The 19429-nt window shown below is 50.1% G+C and overlaps 2 long non-coding RNA genes across 4 annotated transcripts in view; one reads left to right on the forward strand and one right to left on the reverse strand.

The window, feature by feature from the left end:
* Positions 1–9554, forward strand: part of LOC102156981 — a 38558-nt gene extending 29004 nt beyond the window's left edge. The window contains exons 6-7 of the long non-coding RNA XR_005367651.1: positions 7990–8090; positions 9095–9554. This is a non-coding gene — a long non-coding RNA (uncharacterized LOC102156981). The remainder of the gene's footprint in view (positions 1–7989; positions 8091–9094) is intronic.
* Positions 6616–19235, reverse strand: LOC119874158. 3 transcript variants are annotated; one of them, XR_005367654.1, is made up of 6 exons: positions 19035–19235; positions 15623–15676; positions 11541–11742; positions 11227–11268; positions 9931–10245; positions 6616–6812 (listed from the first exon to the last, which is right to left on the reverse strand). It is a non-coding gene; the product is annotated as an uncharacterized LOC119874158 (long non-coding RNA). The 3 variants fall into 3 exon arrangements; XR_005367652.1 differs by lacking the exon at positions 6616–6812 and adding an exon at positions 7003–7061 and having other exon boundaries at positions 19035–19233; XR_005367653.1 differs by lacking the exon at positions 6616–6812 and adding an exon at positions 8727–8993 and having other exon boundaries at positions 19035–19234.
* Between the last annotated feature and the right edge of the window lie 194 nt (positions 19236–19429).

Genomic DNA, 19429 nt, shown 5'->3' on the forward strand with positions numbered 1-19429 from the left:
GGCTCCCTGGGCAGGAAGCTCTATCATTCTGATTTGCTTTTCAAAGCCAGCCCAGATAAGCCCTTCCCCAATAAATGCCCGCCCCTGCCCATCCCCTGCCACCAGGTTAATCATTGCATCATCTGGGGCCTGGGCAGCCTCTGAATCTGGCATCAGATCCTGCGGTTCCACTCAACCCCCCACCTCGCATCAAGGGCACGTTGCCTCATTGTCCCTTTGGCTCCCCAGGGCCTGGCACACAGTAGGGCCCAATGCCTGTTGTAGGAACACCAAACTCATCATTTGCCAGGCAGACCACCATCTGGAGTCTGTTTTCCACAGTACTTGTAAGTTCACTCTGCACCGGTTCTCTCTAGAAGCTCAATAAGTGGGCTGGTGTGTCTTTATCCTGGTCTCTACGTGTGGGACTGGCCAGGAAAGAGCCAAGAACAGAGCCCTGGGCCCCTTCTGTAGAGGGTGTCACCCTCAGGAAAACAGCCCTACAAATAGCTGGTTCAAACACTGAAGAACTTTGAAATTACCTGCCCTGCCCTGGGCCAAATATCATTTCACAAGTGCCCAGCCCAGGGCTGGCACCCAGTGGGTGCTTCTCTAAAGTCAAGTGCCCGTTTCTGCCCCCTCTCTTTCCTAGCAGGGGAAAGTAGGCAAAGGGGAGACTCCAAATGGGTTTCCAGTTTACACCTTTATTAGGGCTGAGTGAGGGGGTCCCACCGCCACCCACCTCCTAGCGCCCACAGCCATTCTGTAATTTATCCAGTCTGTTTCCTGTTCTCAGGGTTCTGGGTGGCTTTCTCCTTAAGAGGGATCTGAGGGGTGAGGCAACAGGTGGGGCACTGGCCGGTGGTGATAAAGAGCAAGGATTTGGAGCTAGGCAGGCCCAGCTGTATCACCTGGGCAAGTCACGGTGCCTCTCTGGGCCCTAGTATCCTCATTCTGTGAAATGGGGGTCATAACAGTACCTCCTCACTGGGTTGTTAAGAGGCTCAGGTGAGGAACTCTTTGTGAAGTGACAGGCAAAGTAAGTTAAAACAGTAACTTTTATGATCATCTCCGAACGCTGTCGCCATTGGGGGTCAGTGGGAAAGACTGGATAGGACCCCTCCAGAGTAGCGTATGCCAGGACCCCCAGCCTAGGGTGAGCCCAGGAGCTTCCCTGGCAGGTGAAGGGCACCCAGGTGGCCCTGCACTCCCTGCTGCCAGGACTGGAATGTCCTGGGCACTTGCATGAAATTTGGGACGGGGGATCCAAGTGGCTCATTGTTGGCAAAGCACAGCTTTCCCTGGGCGCAGAAGCTGCAAGCCCTCGCCAGACTTTCATGGTGATGAAATGTGCCCCCTCTGGGTAGAGCCAGTCCACCACTGCCACGGCCAGACCGCCCCACCCCGCTGGAGTGAGAACAGAACAGCATGTCTCCCTCTGGGTGTCAGGCTGACCCAGAGCCCAGGGTCCAGGTACAAGGGTGGAGGATCAGTCAGAGAGAGGGAGACAGTGGATCCTGGTTCAAGTTTGGCTCTGTTTCTGGTGACTTTGGGTAGGCCCCTTCGCCTGGCTAAGCCTCAATTTCAGGAAATTTCTAAGAGTCTTTTCAGCTCAGGAAGGTATCTCCCTCCCACTCTCCCAAGAAAAGGCAGTGGGGCTAGATATTTCCTGCCCTCTTGCTTCCATCAAGAAAACTGGGTTTGGGTTCTCGTTTCTTTTTTCTTTCTTTCTTTCTTTCTTTCTTTCTTTCTTTCTTTCTTTCTTTCTTTCTTTCTTTCTTTCTTTCTTTCTTTCTTTCTTTCTTTCTTTCTTCTTTCCTTCTCTCATGTTTTCCTGAGGATTGGGCCCATTCTGCACAACATGTATTTTTGAGGGTTTAAGGGTTGAGAGGAGAAGAAAGATCACAAGCCCCTGCATACCACAAATCAGTCAGGTGACAGCAGTGCCCGGGAGCCTCAGAGGGTGTGATGGCAGCTCTGAGGGGTCAGATGGGCCTGAAGAGGAGCAGGGTGCTGGGCACCAGAGAGGAAGGGGCGCATTCTGGCTGAGGGGCAAGTGGGCGCCTGAAAGGGAGGGAATCAAAAGCACTGGACAGTGAGTGACCACCCTCAGACCGTGCAGACCTTCACTTCTGTGCACTGGCCTTGCCTCGATGTAGGCCCAGCCCTGCTGTGGGGGTCCCTGGGGGCTGGGTGTAGTGTGGTGTGTCCCCCCCGCCCCCCGCCCCCGGCCCCATGGCTCTGTCAGCAGCTTCAGTGGCAGCTCTGCACTGGTCACCAGCAGCTGCTGTAGGGACGAGACGGGCTGGCTGAGGAGGCTGTGTCTCATCACTCTCTCTTGGTTTTCATTCTCGGTTCTCTTCTTTCCGGAGCTGTGATTTTCCTACCGCTGAGTCACCCAGGGAAGGGCAATAAAAGAGGGTGATTAAAAGTGTTTCAGTTCCTGGGATTTCCCATTTCTCTTTACAGGAATTGGAAGCAAAGCCCCAGCAGCACCTGTGGTGAGCTAGGCAAGAGCCTCTGCAGGACCCTAAAGAGATACTCCCACCAGGCTGGGGCTCTCTTAGGGCACAGCCAGGGTCTCCTCCTCAGACTGGGGCTCCCTGAGGGCAGGGCTGAGTGTACCCCTTAGCCTGGGGCTCCCTGGGGTTAGGACTGTTGTTCCCCTCCATCAGGAGCTTCCGAGGGGTGCAGTCAGCTCTCATTTTCAGCACCCAGCCCCCGTAGCCAGGGATCACTGCATGCCTCTTCAGAGGAGCTCTTGGCCCCACCAATAGTCAGGAACAGGCTAGGTGGCCTCCTGGGGCTCCTCTGACATCAGAGGAAGATTCTAAGGACATAAAGTTTCTCATTTCTCTCGCATGTTCCTTTGCCTCTTGCCTGTTTCTCTCTCCCAGTCAGAACACAGAGGGTTGCGACGTCTCCTTCATCGTCTCCCACACATTCCCACACTGAGTCCGTCCCTCCCCAGCCCTTTGGTCCCGCTCTAGCCTCGAACCACTCAGGTACTCATCGACCGGGGAGCAAAGGTGGCAGAGTTGGACACTGCGGAGGAAACCAGTGACCAAACAGACGGTGGGAGGCCCGGCCGGCTTCCCTCTTGCCTCCTGCTGACGGCAGGCCAGGCCCAAGTCCCGCCGGCTCTCTCGGGCTGTCTGCAGTGGGAGCTGAGGGCCAGAGGCCTGGCTCGTGCTGAACCCGGGGGGGGGGGGCGGGGGGGTAACAGGAACCCATGCTGATAACCAGGGCCAGGGGCGGTGAACATCAGCCACCCGTGCCATCCGCCGTCCCTTACAGCGCCGCGGACTCTGAGGTCACTGCCCTAGGGCAGCCGAGGGCAGCCCCTGTGTGACCTGGCAGTCCCTTCCAGACCCAGCTGTCCCTGGCAGCCGCAGCTACTCTTTGCAGCCTTCAGACTGCGGCTATTAAAGAACACCGATTTTTCTCAAACTTTTCCACCAGAATGGTGCCCAAAGGGGCCAGACCACATTCCCCCAAGGGCCTTGGCTCAAAACAGCCAACTCAAAGCCCTGTTAGGATCTCACGTCTCCTGTTTGTCTAAAACCCACACATGTATTTTGCGTTCTATTCCTTCATATCTCTGTTTAATACAAAAATAATATTATTTTCCTCACATTCTTTCAGTCAAATGGATGTCCCAGGAAGATGGGGCACATTTATCCTTTGGCTTTGCTGCCGAAGCAAAGTGGTGGGCTTAATGGTGGCCAGTGGTGGGAGCCTAGGGCAAATGGTATAGGGCCCACGTGGCCTCAGGTGTAATCCTAGTGAAAACCTTCCCCCCTGGCCTCAGCTGTGCAAGAAGGCCCTCTGTTGGGGCGCCCGGGTGGCTCAGGTGGTTAAGCCTCTGCCTTCGGCTCAGGTCATGATCCCAGGGTCTTGGGATTGAGCCCCGTGTTGTGCTCCCTGCTCAGCAGGGAGTCTGCTTCTCCCTCTTCCTCTGCCCCTCACCCTGCTTGTGCTCTCTCACTCAAATAAATAAATACAATTAAAAAAAAAAAGAGAGAGAGAGAAGGTTCCCTGTCCTTCCTGTCCTCCCCCACCCAGTTATTCCAGTTGAAAGTCAGTGGTCACTTGGCTTCCTGGGGGTGTGAACAGGGGAGGGTGAAGGTGCTCCCCTGTAGCAGGGCTCTGTGGCTCTTCCTTCCAGAAGCTACTTGACTCTGTTTCCTCAGCAAGACCTGAGAGGAATCGCATTAACAGATTGAGGCAGTTAATGAATTCATGGACAGTTGGGAATGAGTGCCATATCTGGTTCCAGAAGGCCTTGTCATGCCCCCAAGCCCGGCCACTTGACAGGCCGGTGTGTGATGCAGCAGCTCCTGGCAGAGGCTGAGGGTGCATGCCCTGGGGAGGAGCTTTCGTGAGCCCAGGGAGGTACTCCTTCCCGCCTCCCTATGTCCAACCAGTCCCAAGACCCAATATTACTGGTCTCCAAATGCTTTTGAAATCCATTTCACTTAATTTTCCCCCCTGCTTCACTGAGACATAATTGACATACCGCACAGTGTAAGTTTTAGGTGGACGGTGTAACAACTGGACTTTCATATGTCGTGAAATGATTTCCACGATGTTTAGTTAACATCCAGCATCTCATATGGATATATATAAAAAAGAAATAAATAGAAAAATGTTTTTTCCTTGTGATGAGAATTCTTGGGGTCTACTCTTTTAGGAACTTTCAAACATACTCTATGTCAGTGTTAACTGTTGTCACTGTGCTGTGCTTACGTCGCCAGGGCCTACTTCCCTCCTAACTGGAAGTTTCTGTCCTTCAACTGCCTTCATCCAATTCCCCCACCCCTACCCCCTGCCTCGGGTAACCACAAATCCAGTCTCTTTTCTCAGTTCTTTTCTTTCCTTCCCTCCTTCCTTTCTCCCTTCTCCTCCCTCTCTCTCTTTCTTTTCTTTCTTTTTTTTTAATTTAAAGGTTTTATTTATTTATTCATGAGAGACACAGAGAGGCAGAGACACAGGCAGAGGGAGAAGCAGGCTCCCTGCGGGGAGCCCAATTCGGGACTCCATCCCAGGACCCTGGGATCATGATCTGAGCCTAAGGCTCAACCACTGAGCCACCCAGGCATCCCTCTCATCCTTCCTTCCTTCCTTCCTTCCTTCCTTCCTTCCTTCCTTCCTTCCTTCCTTCCTTCCTTCCTTCCTTTTTCCTTCCTTTTTTTCATCCTTTCTTCCTTTCTTTCTCTTTTCTTTCAGATTTCCACATGTGAGATTAATGAAGGATAGTGGGAAGAAAGGCAGGCAGGGACAAGGGGCCCGGGGCACCCTAGGAGGAAACCAGCCTTAAAAGGATTTTACCCCACCCTGGAAGGAGTCTTCACCCTTTCCCACGCGATAGGTAGATGACCAAAACCCGATTGGGTGACAGGCACAGGGAGGGTTAATCAGATCAAACAGCCCAAGGAGCCCATAAAACCCCCTAGACTTAGAAACTCTGTTGGCAAGCCTCTTGGGTGACCTCCCTCCTCGGGAGCTGTGTGCCATCACTCCATAAACCTTGCTTCACTGCCCACTGCTCATCATCTGGTCTACCTTTTCCTTCTTCAAAGTGGCGTGACCCAGAACTGTGGAAACCAAAGGAAAAGAAATTCTGGAACAAGATTGCAGTGTTTGTCTTTCCGTCTGATTTATTTCACATAGCATAACGCTATCCAGTTTCATCTATGTTATCCCAAATAGCAGAATTTTTCTTATGGCTGAATAATATTCCACTGTATCCGCACACCACGTTTCCTTTACCCATCATCCATCCGACTTTCAGGTTATTTTCCGTGTCTTGGCTGCTGTACCTAATGCTGTAGTGAACACAGGGGTGCTCATATCTCATATATTCAGATCGATTCCCAGAAGTGGACTTGCTGGATCATTTGGTTTTTCTATTTTTAATTTTTTTGAGGCACTGTTACGCTGTGAAAACAGTATGGAAACAGTGGCTCCAACAGTTTACAATCCTACCAGCAGTGCATAGGGTTCCCGGCATTTATCTCTTGCATTTTCAATGATGGTCCTTCTAACAGGTGTGAGGTGGTATCTCACTGTGGTTTTGATTTGCAGTTCCCTGGTGATTAGTGATATTGAGTACCTTTCTATGGACCTGTTGGCCATTCGTATATCTTCTTTGGAGTAATGTCTATTCGGATCCTTTGCCTGTTTTAATAAAAAAAAAATATTTGTGTGGTGTTTGTTTTGTTTTTGTTTTTGTTTTGCAATTGAAGTGTATGAGTTCTTCATACATTTTGGGTATTAGCCCCCTATCAGATATTTGATTTGCAGATATTCTTTCCCATCTCTGTAGGTTGTATTTTCATTTTGTTGACATTTTCTTCAAAGTAATCTTTGAATCTTATCTCAAAATCTTATCTCATTTTTTGGCTTAATACCCTTTAAAGGCTTCTCCCTAGATTCCAGATAAAGTTCAACTGGTCTGGTTATCTCTATCCTCATCTCTTTCCTCTCCCTCTGGACTCTGACATCCTTTTTTTTTCTTCCTTCAGAGGCTTTGCACATGCTGTTCCCTCTCAGTGTAGAACACTTATCCCCTCATCCCGACCTTGTGCCCCATACACATCCCCCAACCAGTCTGACTCTTACTCATACTTACTCTTACTCATTCTGCTTCCCATGCTCCAGGCCTGGGGGAAAGTTCTTCCTCAGGGTCCCAGAGCACTCCTCCTCACAGCAGCCGGATGATACTTATGTAGTGTTATCTGGTGTCCTATTCCCTCAGAGGTGGGCCATGCCAAAACAGGAAGCAGAAAAATCCCTGGCCTTTGTGTCTAAACCCGAAGCCCTTAGGGAAACTACAAGGATGTAGGAATAAAAAAATTAGGAGAAATATTTATTTATTTATTTATTTTTTATAAGATTTTTTTTAAGATTTTTTATTTATTTATTCATAGAGACGCAGAGAGAGTGAGAGAGAGGCAGAGACACAGGCAGAGGGAGAAGCAGGCTCCATGCAGGGAGCCCGATGTGGGACTCGATCCAGGGTCTCCAGGATCACGCCCTAGGCTGCAGGCGGCACCAAACTGCTGTGCACCGGGGCTGCCCTAGGAGAAACATTAAAAAAAAAAAAAGATGCTCAAAATCACTAATTTTTAGAATCATTAGGGAAATGCAAACCTACACTACAATGAGATAGCACCACACACCAATTAGGATGGCCTAAATAAAAAACCAAACAAACAGAATACAAGTATTGGTGAGGCTGTAGAGAAATTGGAACCCTTGTGCACTGTTGATAGGAGTATAAAGTGGTGTAGAAGCTGTGGAAAATAGTACTATAGTTATTCCAAAAATTATAAATAGAATTACTGGAAATAGCAATTTCACTCCTGGGTATCTACCCAAAAGAACTGAAAGCAATATCTCCAATTGGTATCTGTATACTTGTGTTCATAACAGCATTATTCACAGTAGCCACAACGTGGAAGCAACCCAAGTGTCCATTAATGGATGAATGAATGAGCAAAATGTGGCCTCTCCTCACAATGGTATATCAGTCAGCCTTAAAAAGGAAGGAAATTATGCAATATACTGTAACATGGTTGAATCTTGAAGAAGCTAAGTAAAATAAACCACTCTCACACAAAAAATACTGTATGATGCCAATTAGATGAGAGGTTTAGAGTAGTCAGATCATAGAGACAAAAAGTAGAATGATGACTATCAGGGCTGGGGTGAGGAGAGAATGGGAAATTATTGTCTAATGGGTACAGAGTATCAGATTTACAAGATGAAAAGAGCTAAGACGATGCATGGTGGGGATGGTTGCACTACAATGTGAATGTATTCAATACCACTGTGTTGTACACTTCAGAGTGGTTAAGGTGGAAAGTTTTATGTTATGCGTGTTTTACCACCATAAACAAAATGGTGGAGAGAAAAATGTAAAGAGGTCTCCTCTCCACTTGCATGGTAGATTTTATTTTCCAAAAAATGGTCACAGCCCTATTTCTTCCCCACATGCTCTTCCAGAAGAGGTGGAGTCTACTTCCTCATCCCACTGAAACTGGGTGGGAGTTTGTGACTGCCTGCACGGACAGAAGGCAATGCAAGTGTCACATGTGGCTCCCCAGGTGAGGTCCCATGGGGCAGTACAGCCTTTGTCCCACTCTCAGTCCTCACCCCTGCCCAGCAGCCAACATGTTGTGAGCAAGCCTAGGTCACATGTTGGTGTGCTAGGTCTCAGCCAACAGTCAACATCCCATTCCAGAAAACAGTGAGCCAGGGACTCTGTAGATGATCCACCTAGCCTTCAAGCCACCCTCACTGATGTGGAGTAGAGCAGAGTTGTCTCCCCAGGGTCGGCCTGAATTGCAGCTTTGTGAGCAAAATAAATGTGACCATTTTAAGCTGCTAAATTTTGGGGGTATTTTGTCATACAACCATAGTAACTAGACTGCTCTGGCCCCCTGTCCTGTCCTTAGCTTGAAAAATATTTCTCTTGGGTTAGAATAAAGGAGGAGAGAGTGAAAGGAGTTGATGAAAGAAGAGAAGGCAGGAGCAATAGAGAATGAATATGCTCCATTTTATTTTATTTTATTTTATTTTATTTTATTTTTTAAAAGATTTTATTTATTCATTTATTTTTTTTAAAGATTTTATTTATTTATTCATGAGAGGCACAGAGAGAGAGAGGCAGAGACACAGGCAGAGGGAGAAGCAGGCTCCATGCAGGGAGCCCGACATAGGACTCGATTCTGGGTCTCCAGGATCATGCCCTGGGCTGAAGGTGGCACTAAACCACTGGGCCACCAGGGCTGCCCAATATACTCTCTTTTAACCCCATTTGAGGAGGCACTAAATAGAGATTGAGTTATAATGAAATACAGATCATTGCAGTTCTTGCCAACATAAGATTGTAGGTGGAAATCTCCTTTCTACACAGAACTGGGATTGCCAGTTGACATGCTCGCACCCTTGACCCCATTTTTGTTGTTGTCTGGGTCCCTTGTGACTCCTCAGCTCCAGAACCATGCCTGTTACAGAGGAGACACTCGATAAATATGTGTCAATGAGTATGAATGAATGGCGAATGAATGAAACCCAAAGCCCAACATAGATTTTTTTTTTCTTTCAGAAAAGTCTTGGCTATTTCTTCAGAGAACATTCATCCAGTCTGGGAAACTTACTCCTTTTATGAATGAGGACACTGATGTCCAGAGGAGCAGTGACTGGCCCAGGGTCTCATGTTCCATGGGCAGCAGAGCTAATCCAGCACTCAGGCTCCAAGAACCCAGCTCTCCACCCCTGTCTATGGCCCTAGCTGCCACCAGGTGGTTCAGACCCTGGAAAGGATAGACTATAGTCTTCACTGTCTCAACTCATGATTTATCTAAGTCTACTGGCTGGTCTGGTCCCAGTCCCTCACGGGCAAATGGCAGATATAGAGAAATTATCAGAAAGAGAGCCTGTGAGGGCTAGTGACTGGGACCTGGAGGAGATGCTGCAGAAGAGTATCTGACATACAATAAGGACTCCATAAATATCTGTTGAGTTGAGTTGAATTGAATTGAAATAAACACAAAATAAATATGTAATTATATACTTGTATGGTGTGTGCTGTGGAAGAAAGTTTCAGGGAGATGTGAGGTCTCAAGTGGGGTCCTGCCTTCCTTCTGGTAAGGCCTCTGAGGAGATGGCAGTGATGGGTAAGGAGTTGAGCATGTGGGATGGAGCGAGGGGAGAGCCTGCATGGCGTTCTAGGCAGAGGAAATGATTTATACAAAAGACGCCAGCTGGCAGAGAACCAGGGTTATCTGAGGAACCAAGAGAAGGTCAGTGTGACCATTGCAGAGGAAGGAAGGCTGAACATGACAGTGACAGAAAACAAGGCTGATGTGGTAGGTAGAGACCAGACCAGCGGTGCCCTGGACACTTGGTTGTCTAGCTAAAAGACTGTATCTCCCAACTTACCTTGTAGTGAGATATGATTTTGTCACTAACTTCTAGCCTATGAAATATAAGCAAATGTATTCCTGGATCTTTAAGAAATCTCCTTGAAAGTGGTGGGGAGTGTGGAGCATCTCTCCTCTCTTTCTTCCTTCCTTAGTGAATATGGACAACGTGGTTGGAGGTCAAGTGGCCATCTTGAACCAAGAGATGATTGGAAGGTGATGATCTCAACTGCTTAGCTTCAGGAGCTCAAAGGAGAAAACTGGTTTAGAGATGAAAATTTGAGAAAGGTCAAGCTGTGGTTGGTTGTTGAAATCTTGGCAGGCACTTGATGGCCTAGGGGGAAAATATGAAATGAGAAAAAAGATGGCCTCAGGATGAACCTTGGGAAAAACCAACATTTACAGAAAATAGTGCTGGCCATGAGTTCTGGGATGGCACATAGGACTCCAGTTAAAGTTTCCAGGCTCCACGGGGCCTACTTGCAGGGCCTTACTCCAGTATTTCCCTCTGGAACTCTGTTTTCTGCAGCTGACAATGCTCTCAGGGGTCTACTCAGTCCCAAAAGGCTAAGTTCTGAGGTTAAGCATGGGGTGAGAGAGGACTGGAACCCTGTAGTCTCATCTACCCACAGATCTCATGGCTAGGTCACTATTGTAACTGGTATAGCACATTCCTCTCTCTGAATATCTCTAAGGATTTCACAAATTGTCCACACACTCCCCTAAGCTCAGAACAATGGATATGTGATTGTCCTACTTTTGAGTAGTAAGTGTTCCCCAGAAGTGATCCTTTCTCTGACAAAGAAGGTCAGTTGTCTTCCATTTCAGAAAGGAAGGAAGGAGAAAAGGCAGGAAAGAAGGAAGGAAGGACAGAAAGAGGGATGGAGAGAAGGGAAAGGAAGGAGGAAGGAAGGAAAAGAAGAAAGTATAACTGAAGGGCAAAAATAAAGACAGACAGACTATTCTGCTATACCTGAAAAACGTGGCCAGGTGGGCAGGAAGAAATCCAGTAGAGTGTAGCCACATGTCAACGTGCTAAGAGGGACAAGTAAGATGAGGCTAGAAGACACCTTCTTAGCTGAAGCTAAGGGCTGACTGTTCTGTTTCCCTCAAAATTCATATCTTGAAACCCTACTCCCCAACGTGATGGTATCAGGAGGTCAAGGCTTTGGGAGGTGCGTTGGCCATGAGGGTAGATGTCATGTGCATGGGATTAATGCCCTTACAGAGGAGGCCTGAGAAAGCTCCCCGTCCCCATCCACCATGTGAGGACACAGCGAGAAGATGTATCTATGAACCAGGAGCAGGGACTCACCATGCACTGGCAACCTGATGTCAGACTTCCCAGCCTCCAGACCTGTGAGACATAAATTTGTTGTATGTAAGTCATGCAGTCTACGGTCTTTTGTCATAGTCACATGAGCTGACCGACACACCTGGACTCAACAACCTAGAGGTCTGTCTTCACAGAGAAACACTTTGGCGTCTGATTCTGCACTGGAATGGGTGAGGGGAAGCAGGGTCAGGGGCTGTCTCTGGGGGCACTCTGGGGTACTGTGGACACCCAAGGCTCTAATGCCAGGCAGGAGGCTGTACAGAAGTCTGACCGGATGGAACCCCTGGCATTACCACTTCGCTGAAATGAATTGATGAGTCCAGGCTCATAGCAGGTGTTGAGGATGCTGGCATTTCTTTCCTTCCTCCGTTTTATACTAGAGGTGCCCCGGGGGCAGTTCAGGTTCTCTGAGCCTTGGTTCTAGCTTCTGAGCTGAAACGCCCAGTTCCATCGCCTCTCTTCCTCCAGCAAGTTAGCCTAGAAATGTTCTCGTGGCTGTGGCAGACAGAGCCAGACATACAATGAGAGAGAGAGAGAGACGTAGAGAGAGAAGCTCAAACTCAGCAGCACCCTTTGAGCCTTTGAGGGCATCTCATTTGCTAATACCCCATCGGCCAAAGCAAGTCACATGACCAAGCCCACACAGAGCGTGGGAAAGCATGGCAGAGTCAGCCCACAAAGGGGAAAGACCCAGGGAAAGATGAAGACTCAGGGCGGGTTTTCAGTCTACGATGGCAAGCAACCCAGGGCCAGGGGTGCACTGCTGAAATCTGAGTAAAACATCAGAATGTCCCATGAGTCCCCCCTTCCCTCCCATTTCCCAGAACATGTGACAACTGACAATTTGGGGAAGCTGAGCTGGAGTGCTAGCAGAAGAGCAGTTCAGTTAGCCGGGAAGAAGACCATCAGTTGAGTTCAGCTGCCAGGAACAGAAAATCCCAAATAGCAGTGGGCTAAGTGAGGTAAATACATATTTCTCTCTCGTGTAAACCAAACACAGAGGGAAGCAGCTCAGGGCTGGTATGACAGCGCCACTATGGGTAGGGATGCAGCCCTCCTCCGTCGTTGGTCTACTTCCTGAGCACAGCTTTCACCCCGTGGTCCACAGGGGCCGTTAAAGCTTCTACCATCACATCAGGAATATTCCAACAGCAAGAAGTAAGGGCTGAAAAAGGAGATACTCCCTTCCTTTAAGGACAATTCCTAGAGGCTGGGCACACTCTATGCTGTTGCCAACACCATGGCCATTCACCCCTTCTGACATTGTAATGGCATTTCTAACTGGTTGTATAGCTGATTGGCTGAAAAGCACATTTCCCAGCCTCCTGTAGTTAAATGTGGTCATGTGACTGACTTCCAAACAATGTGATATGAGTAGAAATGATATTTACCCCTACTAGTTGCGACCTGATAGGGAACAGGTATGACCTTTCTATTTCCTTTCTTTCCTTCCCACTGGCTGGGGTGTGGATGTGATGGCAGGAGCTGGAGCAGCCACGTTATATGATGAGATGAAGGTCTTATATTGAGAATGATAGAGCAACAATGTAGAAGGGCCATAGACCACCTACTAGACCTTTATATGAAAAATAAATGCATTTCTCCATTAGTTCTCCATCTCTCCTTCAGTAGCAAAACAACATCCCATCTAGTATACAACTCTTAGTTCTTATCGTAAGGCCACACTGCCTCAAGGGAACTTGAGAAATAAAGTCTTTATTCTGGGCAGCCATGTGCCTATCTAATAATTAGTGGTGCATTATTGGGCAAGAGTGGATGCTAGAGGAAAACCACCAGTCCCAGACGCTGGAGGGATAATGACAACAATCACAGCGTCTATCCACTGGGAGCCAGGCACTGTGCTGGCCACGTGCCTCCATGTACTTCTGGAATCCTCATAGTCATCCTGAGGACAGGTATTAGGGTCCTGGTGTTCGAAGTGAGAAGACTGAGGCCAGGAAGTTAAGTGACCCGAATAAGGTCACACAGCTCCTAGGAGTAGTACTGGGATTCAGACAAAGGGCCATCCCATCTAGGCTCAAGCTCCTAACCCAGCAGTTCTTAAAGTGAACTCACTGGACCAGTCGCTTAGCTTCCACATAAGGACTTGTATGAAAAGCAAATTGTCCTAGAAATCACATACTCCGGGGATCGGGACAGCACCCTGTGTTTGCACAGCCCTCTAGGGGATGGGATGCACAGTCGAGTCTGACAGCTACTGCTCCAAGCCAAGCCTGGAACCAGCGCCCACTGGCCCTCACCTCCTCTCTCCCCAGACAAACCCTGCCACCAAGAGAGATTTAACCCGACCAGATCCAAGCTTTAGTTTGTCTGCCATCCCGACCCTGGAACCTAGCTTGGCTGCTACAGGCAGAGTTTCTGCCAGACGGGAAATGGCTCTGCCCTCTTCCTAGGAAGCTGCTGCAGGGGATGGGTGGAGAGGGGCGTAGCTGTGGTGTCAGGCCCTGGATGTCGTTAGGTAGTTTTCGGGTGGAAGGCGGAGGTTTGCAGTATCTCGGAATCAAGGCTTCTGGACATCTGACTTTTCCTGTTGAATGCACGGGATCACGCATTCTCTCTGTCCCTCCTGGTCCTGGGGCCCTACTAGCCAGGATATGGTTGGTGGGGGGCGGGGGGTAAGAGGGCTGGGAGTCTGTGGTATAGGCTTCAGGGAGTTTGGGCATGTCATGGACAAGAGGTGATGGTGATGATGACACTGACTCTGAGCTAGGCCATTTTCTAAGCTCATGATATGTATTAACACATCTCTAATAACCCTTCGAGTGAGGTAGTATTAATTATCTCCACATTAGATGAACAAATCGAGAGGTTAAGCAACTTGTCCACTGTCACACAGCTGGTGAGTAGTGGCGTTGAGCTCTGAACTCAGACGATATGGCTGCATGTCCATGCTTTTAGCCGCTGAGCTATCCAGCCTCCCAAAAATAGTGAAGATGTTTGTGGGCCTTTTTATATTCTAGGCACTGTTGCAAGTGCTTTGCATATAAAAAAAAAAGTGGAACACTCTTACCATTGCGACAACTGAGATATTTCCAGCGGATACTTGGCGTTGGTGGATTAAACATTTGTGGTTTGGGTTATTTTTTATGACTCGTGTATGTGTGTGTGTGTGTGTGTGTGCACGCGTATGCAAGTGTGTGTGCACATGTGTGCCTCTCACCAGAAGTGGGAAAGGCAAGGCCAAAGATTGTTGCTCTTCCGGTGGTGTCATGTTCTAAAATGAACCTGTGCATCACACTTGTGGTTCCTGGGGAAAAATAAACCAATCCCACTACCAGTCAAAACAACAATATTTGTGCAGCTCCGGTAATAACCACTGGAACCCGCCCTCCTTCTGGCTTGCTGGAGGTGCCTTGCTCTCTGCTCCCTCTCAGTCTCAGGGCCCCTGCAGCCTTCTTTCCATGAAACTCCTGTTCTTGGGCTCACAGCAGCTCCTGGTTCAAGGCTCACCTCCTCTGGGAAGCCTTTCCGACGGCTCATGACTCCACTCTGGGCAAGACTCAGCACCTGAGAACTTGATACAACCTTGTTTTCACTCTCTTCCTTGAACCTCTGTGGAGCAGGACTCTGCGGTTCTCCCTCTACCCCTGTGATTGGGCTTTCTATGTCTTTGTGTCTCTTTCTCTCCTCCCTCAAATTCAGTTCTCCCCTTCTCTTTCTTCCTTCCTTTCCCTAAATCCTCCTTCCCCTTCTTTCCCCCTCCTTCCCGTTCTTTGGCATTCCTTTCTAGCCCTACCCGTTCCTGCTTCTCTGCCTTGCACTTCAGGTTCCTCCACATGGTCTACCTTCCCTCCTCCTTACCTGTCAATGGGGGACCCGCTCAGGTCCTCGTGCCTTAATCCAGCCTCTCCTGATGCCTATAGGCATCTGACTGCATCACCTCCTCCTCTGACTGACCATGCCTCTCCACCATCTTTTTTAAAAAATTTGATTTATTTATTCATGAGAGACAGAGAGAGAGGCAGCCTCCCTGTGGGGAGCCTGATGTGGGACTCGATCCCAGGACCTCGGGATCATGACCTGAGCCAAAGGCAGACGCTGAACCACTGAGCCACCAGACGTCCCGCCTTCCCACCATCTAATTGGGACCACTAATTCAAGCACTTGAATCTTTCTTGACTTATTTGGCGTTCGTTGAAATATTTATTGTGAGCCCATCATGTGCAAGTCCTGCTCCCTGTTTTGCCAGGAAAACTTGTACTTGTGCTTCAAAGCTCACCCAGAAAATACCTCCTCCTGCTCTGACCCTGTTCCCCACATCTGGGCAGGTGTCTCCTCTGCTCCTGGGTCTCCTGCACATTGTGAGTGTGGTTAATACATATGTGGCGATAGTGCCTTGCCGCTCTGTGCTTACCTTTGCCGCGTGCTCTGTGGACTTCTGTGCCGCGTGTGCTGGGGAGGCACAGCCCTCAAGAGGAGAGAAATGGGAGTGAGGGTCATATGCCTCCGATTCCTTGCCCCTCAGGACGGGCAGCTCTGAGGCACGCTCCACCCAGAGTTCTGCAGTGAGGTGGAGCCCGACTGCCCAGCAGCCCTCTCCTATCCTCCAACTCTCTGGCTTTACTTCCTGTGGTTTACTTCTTTACTGGTGCTCTTTGGAGCCACTTCCCAAATCAGCTACTTGACAGTCAAATCCTGCCTGCCCCCTGTTCTGCTTCTGGGAAACACAGACAAGGAAGGTCAATCATCTAGAGCTTATTTTGTGCCATGTGCTTCCTAGGTTCTGGATTTGTGTGAACTCATTCCATCTACGTCACAGCCTTCCTCCTGAGGCAGATAGTGCTATTGGCACATAGGGGGAAACTGAGGCATGGGCAGGTTAAGTGGAGCGAACAATGTCCCGCTTTTCCTGGGATTAAGGAGTGTCCTTCGAGATGGCACTTTCCCAGGACAATCTCCAGAGAACTGGGACCAGTTGGCCACCCCAAGGTAAAGGGACTTGCCCAAGGGTATACAGGTATGAGTTGGCAAGAGGGACAAGTGCTCCAGGGACCAGCTCTGGACCACCTACAGCATATGAGCTGCATTGGGTTGTGGGCCTTTTAGAGAGACTCTCTCTACCAGATGGGGGTGGGGGTGGTCACGCTTTGCATTTTTCTGTGTCTCTAAGGTTTGCACTGAGGAGTTGTTTGCTGTTTGAGCTAGATGCTGGGGATAATAAGAAAACAAATGAGTGAGACCAGCCCCTGCACTCAGGGAGCGCCTTGTCAGATGGGGAAGACATGGAGCTCCCAGTCTGACAAGGAGTTTCCCACAAGGAACAGGGTCTGTCCTTTCTTCCCTGACTTCTCTGCAGGGCCCAGAACATGGTTGAGGGGAGCAGCCAGGCAGAGACACGTCAAGGTGATGGGGCCCGCCTGGCACCCGGCCTGCATCTCCACTCTTGATACCCTGAGCGAGAGCTGGAGCCTCTCCTGGATGGGGGAGGATGGGTTGATTCCTCAGGAATTTAATTCAGTGTTTTGGCCCTTTATCTCCCAGCTGGGCTGCAGTTTGGTTCAGGGAGGGGTGTGGTGGGGAATTGATGAACTGGGTGCTTGGATCAGTTGGGTCTTTGTGGGAAGCAGATGGCGCTTCCTGAGGGTTCATTGCAGACAGTGTGATGAAGGAACCATGGAGAGTGTGGGCAGGTCTAGGTGATGGCACAGCTCCAGGGACTAGCTACCGTGGGGAGTCATCACCACCCCTGGTCCTGAAGGGGTGGGGTGGGAGGGGGAGCTCTTACTAGAACCCAGCCAGTGTCCCTACCCTGGGAAATGGGCCAGCCGGATGGGCGCCGTGCCCTTAGGCGGGGAGCACAGCACTGCCAAAACCAGGGCCTGCTGGGAGAGGGGGAAGACACCCTGACTTCTCTCCCCTTGCACCACCCACCACTTGCTCTCTCAGCCTCAGCAAGCCAGGAGCCAAAGGCCAAAGGAGCCTGGGTGACTTAGCCCCTGAGGGTCAGACTCTGCCCCCCACCGGGAAGGTTCAGGGGTTCAGAGAAAGTCTGACAGTGGATGGGGAGGAGCCAAGACTGATTATCAGGGAGCACGAGCTGCTGCAGGCTCACACCCACCCCCCAGGGAAGCGACCTGACCCAAGAGGTCAGCCAGTGGGCGGAGTGGGAGCCACTCCTCCAATACACACACCAACCCTCTCACTTTACAGCCTGTCTCCTGCCGCCTCCCCTCCTTGCAGAGCTTTGGCAAATTTATTTCCTCCATCCCCATCTCACTTCTTGCCCCTCCCAAGTCCACTGGAGGCCAAAGGGTGGGAGGGTCTGGGAGGTCTTCTCAAAGGAAAGGGTGCAGGAGCGCTCCACGGGCTGCCTGATGAAAGAGGGTGGGGTCAGGGAGGGCTTCCGTCCAAGAAGAAGAGAAAGGGAGGGGAACAAATATTTCTGAGCCCTACGATATAGCAGATCCAACCCGGGTGCTTTCTCATTCATTACTCACTCCCCACATTCACCAAAACATTTCTGAGGATGGTATCAGCATTTCCATTCTAGGCTCAGAGATGTTATGTCACTTCCCAAATGTTGCACAGCAAGTGAGTAATTGATAGAGTCAGGATATAGATTCCCATCTGCCTGCATCCAGGGAGGAATAAAAAAGATAAAAGTTGGTCTGAAAAGATGTAGAAAGGTTGGAATGTGGGCAAAAGGCTGAACAGGATCCCGATCCCAGAGCCAGAGAGGGGCAGGGGGCTCAGTGGCTGATGTGGAGTGACTCTAAATGGTTTTGTTTTCACATTTCTGGATGACACACTGGTGTGGCCGGGGGAGTATCCCTGGCTCTCCACAAGAGCTATAACTGGGGTAGGAGGTGTCCTTCTCTAGTTGCCCTTCCTGCCTCCAGGCCTTGGGTTGCCATGGGAGTTGGGGGGTATGTGGTGAGTGGAGTGGGGGTGGGCTGGGAATCTGGAGCAAAGACCCTAGGATGGGCTGAGGAGGCCTTGGGGGAGGGTGATTGCTGTTTCCTGAAGCCCAAGGAACGATTTTAACTGGAGATGAGTTTTGGTTAGCAAAGGGTAAGAGGGGAGGGCATAATAGGGTACGGCACGGTACTGGGTGGGGGGCGAGGAGAGAGGGTCGGTAAGGCCAGGGCTCAGGGCCCAGCACTGAGTGTGTATGGGGGGCGGGGGTGGGAGGGACAGTAGAGCAGGAGGCCCAGAGACCAGCAGTGTAGGTGGTTTAGGGAGAGCAGAAGGGGGGCAGTTGGAGGATCGACCTCAGGCCAGTGCTCTCTAGGCCTGGAGCCCAGGGGTGGGGAGCCGGTGAGGTAAGGGTAGAGGGAATTGGGGTTGGGGAGAGTCTCAGCATAGCGATTGCCCAGACTACGGGGTTTCTCTGGCTCCTACTGAGTCAAGCCTTGTCTGGCCCAACTCCTAACAGGAATGGACAGGCTGCCAGTGTTGGAGGGGCGATGAGGGAAGGACCTGGGGATTCTGTGTGTGTGTGTGTGTGTGTGTGTGTGTGTGTGTGTGTGAGTGAGAGAGAGAGATAGACAAAGACAGAGAGAGACTTCCTAGGATCCAAATGCTTAAGACAGCCCAGAAGATGGGTGGGGCTGGCAGCGGCCCTCCCTGAAACGTGGTCAACTAGAACAATCCAGACAAAAGCTGAGGGAATAGAGCCAGTAAGAGGCAGGCTCCCCGAAGCCAGCCTCATCTATTACAGATGAGTAAACTGAGGCACAGAAAGGGGAGTGTCTGGTCAAGATCACACAGGGCTTAAAGGGGGAGTATCCCTGCCTGCCCCCTTTCACCCCGGGCCAAGCCCTTACCTCTCGTGCTCACTCATGGGGACAGGTGGCTGCCTTTGCTTTGCATCCAGTGAAAATCCATTTCCCCCCAGGTCTTAAAGCAGCATTGAAAAGAGCACCCCTTTTCTCGGAGTTGATGGGAGAGATGGATGACTGAGGACAAGCAAAGAGCTTACAGCAAACAGTGCCTGGCACATAATAAGCGCCCCATGAATATTTGGAAATAATGATGGTGACGTGGTAATGACGGATGTCGCTGTTTTAAAGGGAACCACCGTGTGACAGTGAGTCTGATCTCGGCCTGGCTGCATTGAAGCCACAGAACCGGACAGCCTGTTGGCGAGGGGAGGCCGGGGAGCCTCTGGCGTGAGGGGAGCACCTGCGCCTCCGCCTCGTGGGAGCAGTGGTGGCCCGTC

Source organism: Canis lupus, chromosome 12 (assembly GCF_011100685.1).
Source record: "Canis lupus familiaris isolate Mischka breed German Shepherd chromosome 12, alternate assembly UU_Cfam_GSD_1.0, whole genome shotgun sequence".
NCBI classification, from domain to species: domain Eukaryota; kingdom Metazoa; phylum Chordata; class Mammalia; order Carnivora; family Canidae; genus Canis; species Canis lupus.